Source organism: Chrysochloris asiatica, unplaced genomic scaffold, assembly GCF_000296735.1.
Source record: "Chrysochloris asiatica unplaced genomic scaffold, ChrAsi1.0 scaffold00217, whole genome shotgun sequence".
Lineage (NCBI taxonomy): Eukaryota > Metazoa > Chordata > Mammalia > Afrosoricida > Chrysochloridae > Chrysochloris > Chrysochloris asiatica.
The window spans coordinates 5312149-5322820 of record NW_006408735.1 but is presented as its reverse complement, the minus strand read 5'-3'; positions in this window follow the sequence as shown (position 1 = coordinate 5322820).

Here is a 10672-nt window from a genome sequence, read left to right as displayed (position 1 = left end):
CAACAACAACATCCTGGCCTAAAGGAGCACTCTGGCATGCATATTAGGTTATTGAAAATACCATGGCTTGGGTCAGGTGTACCTTAGTCCTCAAACTGATATTGTTGCTTTAAAATACTTTTAAAAGAGCTTATGTACCAAAATTTCCTAATGCAATACATTATGTGATTTCTTGACTGCTGATTCCATGAGTATTAATGGCTGATCCAATAAAAATAATGTCTTTTACAACTTGAATATTTCTCCATTTATATGGATGCCATTTATTGATACAGTGGTAGGAGTTTTGTTTTCTTTACACTGAGGTGCAAGCCATACCAGAAGCTTTGGTCTTTGACCTTCATCAGTAAGTATCTTAATTACTTTTTGCTTTCATCTAGGAAGGTTGTATCATCTGCATATCACAGGTTATTAAATGAGTCTTCCTCCTATACTGATGCCACGTTTTTCTTCATATACTCCAGCTTCTCAGATAATTTGTTAATCATATAGGTTGAATAAATATGGTGAAAGAATGGAGCCCTCGTACACAGTGTTCCCTTGTCCTGTTTGAACAGTTGTCTCTTGGTCTATGTACAGATTCCTCATGAGTACAATTAAATGTTCCAGAATACACATTCTCCATCATGATGTCCATATTATGATCCAGAAAATAGAAAACCTTTGCATAGTCAATAAAGCACAGTTATACATATTTCTGATATTCTCTGCTTTCAGCCGAGGTCTATCTGATGTAAGGATGTTATACATTGGTCCACGTCCTCTTCTGTATCCAGATTAAACCTTTGGAAGTTCTCTGGCAATGTATGGTTGCAGCAGTTTTTGAATTATCTTTAGCAAAATTTTACTTTCATGTCATATTAATGATATTGTCTGATGATTTCTGTATTCCATTGGGTCACCTCTCTGGAATGGGCACAAATGTGGATCTTCTACAGTCATTGGCCAGATAGTTTGTCTTATGAATTCCTTGGCATAGATGAATGAGTACCTCCTGTGAGTCATCATTTTTTTTTTTGAAAGATTTCAATTTTCATTCCATCAATTCCCAGTGTTCTGTTCTTTGCCAATGGCTTCAATGCACCTTGTACTTCTTCCATCCATTTTAGTGGCTCTTGATCATATACGAACTCTTAACATGGTTGAACATCTAGCATTTCTTTGTAGTCCATTGATTCTGTTTATTCCTTCTATCTTCTTTTGATACTTTCTGTAATATTTTGCCCATAGAACCTTTTACTATGGGTTCTATGACAAGGCCTGAATTTTTTCTTCAGTTCCGTCATTTGAGAAGTGCTGAGTGTGTTCCTCACTTTTGGTTTTGAATCCAGGCTTGCACATTTCATTATAATACTTGACTTTGTCTTCCAGAACTGCTTTTTGGAATTTTCTATTCAGTTATTTTACCTCATTTTTTCTATTTGTTTTAGCATCTCTATGCTGGACAGAAAGTTTCAGAGCCTATTTTTTACATCCATTTTGGAATTTTCCTTCTTTCTTGTCTTCTTAGTGACCTTTTGATTTCTTCCTTCATGATGTTTTTGACATCATCCCACAATTCTTGTGGTCTTCTCACTTTAGCGTCTAATGTATCAAATCTGTTCTTGAGATGGTCTCTAATTTCAGGTGGTATATGTTCAAGGTTATATTTTGGCTCTTATGGATTGTTTTAATTTTCTCTAGCTTCAGTATGTAGTTGCATATGAGTAAATGATGGGCTGTTCCACAGTCTGCCCCTGGCCTAATTTTAGCTGATGATGAGGAGTTTTTGCACTGTCTCATTCCATAAATGCCGTCAATTTGATCTCTGTGTATTCCATCTGGTGAGGTCTGTGTGTATAATCACCTTTTATGTTGTTTAAAAAGGTATTTGCAATGAAGAATTTATTGGTCTTGCAAAATTCTGTCATGTGATATTTTGCACTGTTTCTATACCAAGACTATATTTTCCAACTATTGATCCTTTCTCTTTTTTTTTTTCCCAATGTTTGCATTCCAGTTGCAAGTAATTATCAATACATCTTCATTGTATGTTTGAGCTATTTCAGACTGAAGAAGTTGGTTGAATTCTTCAATTTTTTTCATCACTGGCTTTAGTGGTTGATGCTTAAACTTGAATAATAGTGGTATCAACTGGTCTTCCCTATAGATTTATAGATATTATCCTATCATAGTCTGCATAGTACTTCAAGACAGAACTTGATCTGTTCTTTTTGATGATCAATGTGACACCATTCCTCTTCTATTTGCCATTACATGCATAATAAACCATGTATTTGCAAATTCAAAATGGGCAGTACCAGTCCATTTCAGTTCACTAATGTCTAGAATATCAATGTTTATGTGTTTCATTTCATTTTTGACAATTTCTAATTTTCCTAGATTCATACTTTGCACATTCCATGTTCTAATTATAATGGGATGTTTACAGCTCCATCTTTTCCTTTTGAGTCTTGCTTCATCAGCAAAAGAATGTCCCAAAAGCTTTACTTCAATTGCATTATAATGGTCAAATCTACTTTGAGGAGACAGTTCTTCCCTCAATGAAATTTTAAGTGTCTTCCAACCTGAGGGGCTCATCTTCTGGCACTATGTCTCACAATATGCTAGTGCTCTTCATCCTGTTTCAATATTCATATTCTGGTACTGAGAATGTTCCATTGCTAGCCACAAGGTTTCAGTGAATAAACATTTGAAAGTAGTCTGTCTCTCCTTCTTCCTAGACTCTCTTCCTCTGGAAGCTCAGCTGAAACCTGTCCACAGTTGGTGTCCCTGTTGGCATTTAATACACCCCTGACATAGCTTCAAGAATCACAACAACATACAAGTCACCATAGTATGAAATACTGACAGACAAGTTATGGTCTCTTTATTTTTATACATATGTAATTTTTTTCTGGTTTTGCTTCTCTAGAAAACCCATTATAAGACAGTAGCTTTTCATTTTTCTTGAGCTACTTCCAGGATTCTTTTCTTGTCTTTGATTTTGGAGAGTTTGATTAAAATATGTCTTGGTAAATTTCTTTAGGGATCTATCCTGTTTGGAGTTTGTTCAGCTTCTTTAATGGCTTAGCAAGTATTTTATCTGCTTGAATACTGTCAGTGTTTTTGTTATATTATGTTGAGTCATTCCTAACACATAGTGACCCTGTTAGAGGCTTTAAATCTTTGTTGGAGCAGAAAACCTTATCTTTCTCCCATGGAGTGGCTGGTGCAGAAAGCCTACTTTTTCTCCCATGTTGCCACTCGTGGGCTTGAACTGCCAATCTTGTGGTTTGCTGTCCAGGGATTATCCTATATACCTTGTCAATTGCAGTCAGTGTTACATAACTACTTCTTGTGGATAATGTATGAATGATTGTGACATGTACAAATTCTGATATAAGACAATGAACATCCTATGCCAGATTCCACAATTATTTTTATTGAGAAAGACACATTTTCAGAAGCTATAAGTGCAGGAACCTCCTGGACCTCATAACTAGTTTGGCTAGAATTTCCTATAACCCTCAAGAAACTGGTATTGCAGATAAAAATAATGGTAATATCTGTTTTGCACTAGCAAAACACTGGATCAAATGACCAATTACTACAACTTGTGGTTTATCTGATAAAGCACGATGGAAAGAGTTTATGTTAGCTGATATTGACTACTCAAGAAAAAACTGACAACTTGTAAAAAATAAAACAAAACAAGTTTATATTAGTAATGCTCACTGGAGCAAAATCAATCAATCAATCAATAATCATGAGAATAGATAAACATTTTAATACCGGTAGTCTCTGGATTTGGAATGTGTATGGGAAGGATAACAACTACTTACCTTTAATACAGGACTTTGAAACGGTTTTGTCAGGCTAATAAAGTGAAACTAAATCAGACAAACTTTTTGAGTGAATAGACTTGATAATCAGAACAGAACATTAGGGTTAAGGCCCTGGAATGGGAAAGTCAGAAGAGTTCAAATGAGTCTGTTCAATAGAGACTTATGTCTTAAATTGGGTTATTGGCAGGACTATGGAAAGTCACACACATTCACAGTGTCTTGGTTGGTCACCATCTTGACTGAGGTGCATTTATTTTTGAATAGTGTGCCACCATCTTTGGAGTCCTGCTTTAATATTATATAAATTTCCCCTCAGTATGAAACAGTTGAGCCACCCAATATTTATGATGAATACGTCATCGCAATCACCTTTACTTGCTGTAAGCACAGCTTTTAAACCATTGGAAAGGCTTCAAATCTTTTCTTGCATTAAAACAAAACAAAACCTACCAGTGCCATTATGTTGATTCCAACCCATAGTGACCCTATGTAGGTTTTCTGAGTCTGTAAATCTTTATAAGAGCAGAGACCCTTATCTTTTCCCCATGGAGTACCTGGTGGTTTGAGTTGCTAACTTGAGGTTAGCTGTCCATTGTTGATCCTACTAAAATAAGATTAAGTTTCATGCATCTGTTCTAACTGGGTACAAATTCTAAAGGACACAAGAACGGATACCATTTGTAACCCATGGACTGCCTGCATAGTGAAATAAGGAATACTATAGAAAAATGAAAAAACAACAAAAAAGTATAACCTCTACATAGATAAAGAGATATTTTAAATTTATAATGTTCAGTGGAAAGCTCTAATTAAAGACCACATTTACATATTTCTAATATGAGCAAAGCCAAACAATCTAAAGGGATTTCAGAAAGTTCAAGGAGAAATTCCCTTATCTTTTCATTGCATTTTCCCATGAAATTTTTGAAGCCCCTTGTACATTGGTAATAAAGGAATACAAATGTTGTAAAATGTGCAAATGAATAAAATGATAACAAAAAACTCATCATGCTGATATACTTTCTCAAGAGGAAGAGGCAGGATGAAGATACAAGAAAAGGCATATAAATATTAGATATTGGTAGTATTCTGGTTTAAACATTGGAGAGTGTGTTCACAAATGTAAATTATATTATTTGTTTGCTTTATATTATGCATTTTAACTTATATGTATTACAAAGATACATTAACTTTATGATAAAATATTATAAATGAAATGCTACATATATTCATGAATATATTTGGTCATCTGTATAAGCATATTATCGTATAAGCAAATTGCCATACTATATTCTCACATAAAGAAAACATTGGGTCATGTATTTGTACTTATTAAATGTGTATCCTTGATCACATTTCTTAATCCCTATAGGCCTTAGTTTTCTCATTTATAAAATAAGGTGCATCAAGAGTGCTCCTATTTTCTGTTATTGCAAAATTATATGAAGTGATGTACAGGAAGTATTTACCACAGTACCTGGAAATAAACAGCTCCTGTTATTGTTTAAGTTCTTATTCAAACATATATTTCAATAATGATAAAATGTAACTAATAAAAAATAGGCATAAATTTCTGTTTCAGGAACTGCTTCCTTTCAAAGAAAAGATAGTGAAGAACCTTGTTAGCATGTGGGGAACATATGATACAGAAATAATCAAACATTAAAATGGGTAGTGAAAAGGATCACTGAGAAACTCGAGGTGCTAAAAGTGCTTTTAGCCTGTCCAAAGCAAAATACACAAGAAGGTCCAAGTGACTATCCTGGCTCAATAGTGAGAGGTAGAATTTAGCTTCTCTCAAGATGCTTTTTGTAACCTTTCACCCCCAGCTATGTTGTTGTCAGGTGCCATCGAGTCGGAACCGACTCATAGCGACCCCATGCACAGCAGAACGAAACAATGCTCCATCCTGGGCCAACCTCACCACCGCTGCCACCCCCGAGTCCATCAATGATGCCACCTGGCCGATCCATCTCGTTGGAGGTCTTCCTCTTTTTCTCTGACCCTCCACCCTACCCAGCATGACATCCCTCTCCAACGATTGTTTCCTCCGGACTACATGTCCAAGGTAGGAGAGATGAAGCTTAGCCATCCTGGCCTCCAAGGGGCACTCTGGCTGCACTTCTTCCAAAACAGATCTATTGGTTCTTTTGGCAGTCCATGGCACCCTCAGTATTCTCCTCCAACACCACAACTCAAAGGCATCAATTCTTCTACGATCCTCCTTATTCACTGTTCAGCTTTCACATCCATATGAGGCCACTGAAAACACAATGGCCTGGGTCAGGCGCACCCTAGTCCCCAGCTATGTCTCATCTCTTTATGTCTGCTGAAGTTAATTACCACAGCCCATAGTTACTACCCTTTTCTATAAGATAACCAGCACCTGGAGAGAATAATGATTCCAGGTGGAGATAGCATGACTGGGATAGGCAGCATAACCTTAAATAAACAAGACAACAGAGAGTTCCTGGAATTCCTTGCACCCCCTAAGTCATTGTGCCAAAGATCATTATAAAACTCCCCTCTCATTTTTTCTCTGGAAGACAGAACTAGGAGAATTCTGCTCCACTTGTCTTCTTGGGTATTGATACTCAATAAATGCTTTGCTCTTTGGTTTGAGTGTTGTCTCTGAATATAAGCTACATCAGTTGTTGTTGTTAAATACTATTGAGTCAATTCCAACACATACCAACCATGTATAGGGTTTCATAAGAGTGGCTGGTGAGCTTGAATTACAGACTTTCTGGTTCAAATTGACATTGCAGTCCAGCACATTAACCTACAGTGCCACACACAGCAGTTGTTGTTAGGTGCCATTGAGTTGGTATGGACTCATAGCAACTCTATGCACAAAAGGATGAAACACTGCCCATTCCTGTGCCAACCTCATAATTGTTGCCACACATGAGTTCATTGATGCTGCTACTTTGCCAATCCATCCCGCTGGAGGCCTCCTCTATTTTTCTGACCCTCCACCTTACCAAATATGATATCTTTCTCCAGTGATTGGTCCTTCCTGACAACATGTACAAAATATGAGAGATGAAGTCTGCCCATCCTTGCCTCCAAGGAGCCCTCTGCCTGCACTTCTTCCAACACTGATCTATTGGATCTTTCAGCAGCCCATGGCACTTTCAAGATTCTCCTCCAACACCATAACTCAAATGCATCAATTCTTCTACGGTCTTCCTTATTCACTGTCAAGCATTCTCATGTACATGAGGTTATTGAAAATACTATGGCTTGGGTCAGAAACACATAAATCCTCAAGCTGACATCTTTGCTCTTCAATGCTTTAAAAAAGTCTTGTGCAACAGATTTGCCTAATGCAATACATCGTTTGATTTCTTGGCTGCTGCTTCCATGATTGTTGATCCAAGAAGAATGAAGTCCTTGAAAACTTCAGTCTTTTTCCCATTGATAAGAATGTTGTTTATTGGTCCAGTGGTGAGAATTTTTGTTTTCTTTACATTGAGATGCAATCTATACCGAAGGCAGTGCTCTTTGATCTTCATCAGTAAGAGTTTTAAGTCTTCACTTTCCGCAAGCAAAGTTGTATCAACTGCAGATCAAAGGTTGTTAATGAGTCTTCCTTCAAACTTGATGCCACATTTTTCTTCATGTAACACAGCTTCTCAGATTATTTGCTCATCATACAGATTGCATAAGTGTGGTGAAAGAATACAACCCTGTTGCACCCACCTTTCATAATTTTAAACCATTCAGTGTTCTCATGTTTTGTTCAAACAACTGCTTCTTGGTCCATGTATAGATTCCTCATGAGCACAAGTAAGCGTTCCGGAATACTTGTACTTCAAAATGTTGTTCATAGCTTGTCATGATCCACACAATTGAAAGCCTTTGCATAGTCAATAAAGTATAGGTAAACATCGTCCTGATATTCTCTACTTTTAGCGAAGATCCTTCGGATATTAGCAATGATATCCTTTGTTCCATGTCCTCTTCTGAACCGGGTTTGAACCTCTGAATGTTCTCTGTCAATGTATGGTTGCAGCCATTTCTTTATTACCTTTAGTAAAAATTTACTCACATGGGATATTGAAATTATTCTCCAATGATCCGCGTTCCTTTGGGTCACCTCTCCTGGAATGGGCACAAATTCCAATTTGGTTGGCCAGATAGTTGTCTTCCAAATTTGTTGGCAGAGATGAATGAGTGCCTCTTGTGCCTCCTCACTTTCTTCAAAAATTTCAGCTTTTATTCCATCAATTCCTGGTGCCTTGTTCTTTGCCAATTCCTTCAATGCACTTAGGATTTCCTCCTTCAGTATCATTGGCTCTTGATCATATGCTACTTCTTGAAATGTTGAACATCAACCATTTCCTGTAGGTACAGTGACTCTGTGTATTCCTTTCATTTTCTTTTGATGTTTTCTGCATCATTCAATAATTTGCCCAGAGAATCCTTCAATAACAAAAGTCAAGGCTTGAATTTTTTTTTTTTTTTCAGTTCCCCCAGCTTGAGAAATACTGAGCATATTCTTACCTTTTTGATTTTCTGACTCCAGATTTTTGCACATTTTGTTGTAATATTTGACTTTGTCTTCTTGAGCTGATGTTTGAAATTTTCTGTTCAGCTCTTGTACCTCCTAATTTCTTCCATTTGCTTTAGCATCTCTACAGTAGAGAGCAAGTTTCAGTGTCTATTCTGACATCCATTTTTACCTTTTTCCTTCTTTCTTGTCTTCTTAATGTCTACTATTACATATCAGTAGCAGGTGATAAAGAACCATTTTCATTTCTTGGATACAATAGTGAAGATAATCACTGAATATGCAAATTAAGTAGATTTTTCTAAATTTTCATTTACTCATCCTTTAATTTAGTTTTAGTATGTATTGGACTGGATTGTTAATCACAAGATCAGTAATTTGATCCCAGAAGCCACTCCGTGGAAGAAAGATTAGACTGTCTGCTCAAATAAAGACTTACTCCCTCAGAAATGTTATACTGGGTCATTATGAATCAGAACAAACTAGACAGCACTTAAACAAATAGCATGTATTTAGACTCAGGTTTTTATTCTTGCAAATACATTTCATAATTTCCTATTAGGTTTTCATCTATGTATGTATGTGTAGTTCTCTGACAAAATAATGAAGAGTTTCATGTACAAATAATTTTATAGATAATTATATTTTAACATAAATAGATCCTTTAAAATAAAGATTTGCAGCTTTTTTACAATAACTTTTCTTTTTCTTTAACATCTGTCAATGTTGTTGTTGTTAACTGCCATTGGGTCAATTCCCCAATGAAGAAAGCCTCATCTCTCTCCCATGGAGTGACTAGCAAGCTCAAACTTCAAACTTGTGGTGCACAGTCCAGAGTTTATCATATGGTGCCACCATGCTCCCATCAGTCAATTAAACATGTTGATAAAGGCCTTTCATTCATGCAAGGCTTTTGTTGTTGTTGTTAAATGCCATCAAGTCAGTTCTGACTCACAGCAACCCTGTATAGGTTTTCCAAAGAGTGGCTGGGAGCTTGTTTTCTTATCCAGTCTGCCACTCTCTGTCTCATCACTGGTGCATTCAATCCATTGAAATTCAATGTAATTATGAATAGCTATGAACTAATTGCTGCCATTATGTTAATTTTTTGGTAGTGCTGTTCATTTCTTTGTTCTGCATGCTTTCTTGTGCTGAGTTTGTGTATTTTGTGCTACTTCTTGTCAGTTTCTTCCTAGTTTTCATGTTAGCTTGTTCTGCTTGGAAGTTCATTTTCATGGTAAGTAGTGAAGTATCAACTTTCTTTAGGGTTACCTTATAGTCTACTAACTTTTCTCTTCATTTAAGAGAATCCATTGTATACTGTACTCTACCTGACATCTCACCACCTGGATCTCTTTTCCTACAATTTTCCCTTCTTTTACATTGTTTTTATTTTCATCTTCAGTTGACCTCCCAGCTCCTTTGAATTCGTTGATGGACTCTGCTGTCCATCATCTGAATTCCAGGTGGTGTTGCCATGCCTGTCAGTCTCTGGTTGTTGTCTTTCTTTGTTGGTTTTCAGTACAAAGAACTCCATTTAGGATGTTTTGAAGTGCTGGATTGGCTTTGACAAAATCTCTTAACTTCTGTTTATCCCGTTACGTTTTGATTGCACCATCGTATTTGATTGACAGTTTTGCTGGGTAGATGATTCTTGATTGGCGGTTTTGTTTTTCCTTTTAGGATTTTGTATATGTTTTCTCATTGCCTTCTTGCCTGAATGGTTTCTGCTGAATAGTCAGAGCTTAGTCTGATTTGCTTGCCTTTGTAAGTAGCATTTCTCTTTTCCATGGCTGCTTTTAGAATTCTCTCTTTGTCTTTGATTTTGGAGAGCTTGATTATTATACGTCTTGGTGAATTTCTTTTGGGGTCTCTGCTTCCTGGGTTATGTTTGGCTTCTTGAATGTTTATCTTCTCATCTTTCAAGATATTGGGGAAATTTTCCTCCAGAAATTCTTCTTCTCTGATTCTTCCTTTTCCGGATGACAATAATTCTTAAGTTGTTCCTCTTCATGTTATCCAGCATGAATCTTAGAATCTCTTCAGATTTTTTAATCCTTTTTTCAGCTTGCTCTTCTATCTTGAGAGTTTTGTCTTTCAGTTCACAAGTTCTGGATTCCATCTCTTCTATTCTGCTCCATTCCCCTTTCAGTGTATTGTCCATTCCTGATATTTTTATTATTAATCATCTGTACCTCTTTTTGCAAATTTTGAATTCTTTCCAATGCTGTATTGATTTTGTTTGATTGCTTTTGTAGTACTTTCCCGATTTTGTCCTTGTTTTCCTCCACCCCTTTTTAAAGCATTTGAATTTGTTTCCATATCATTC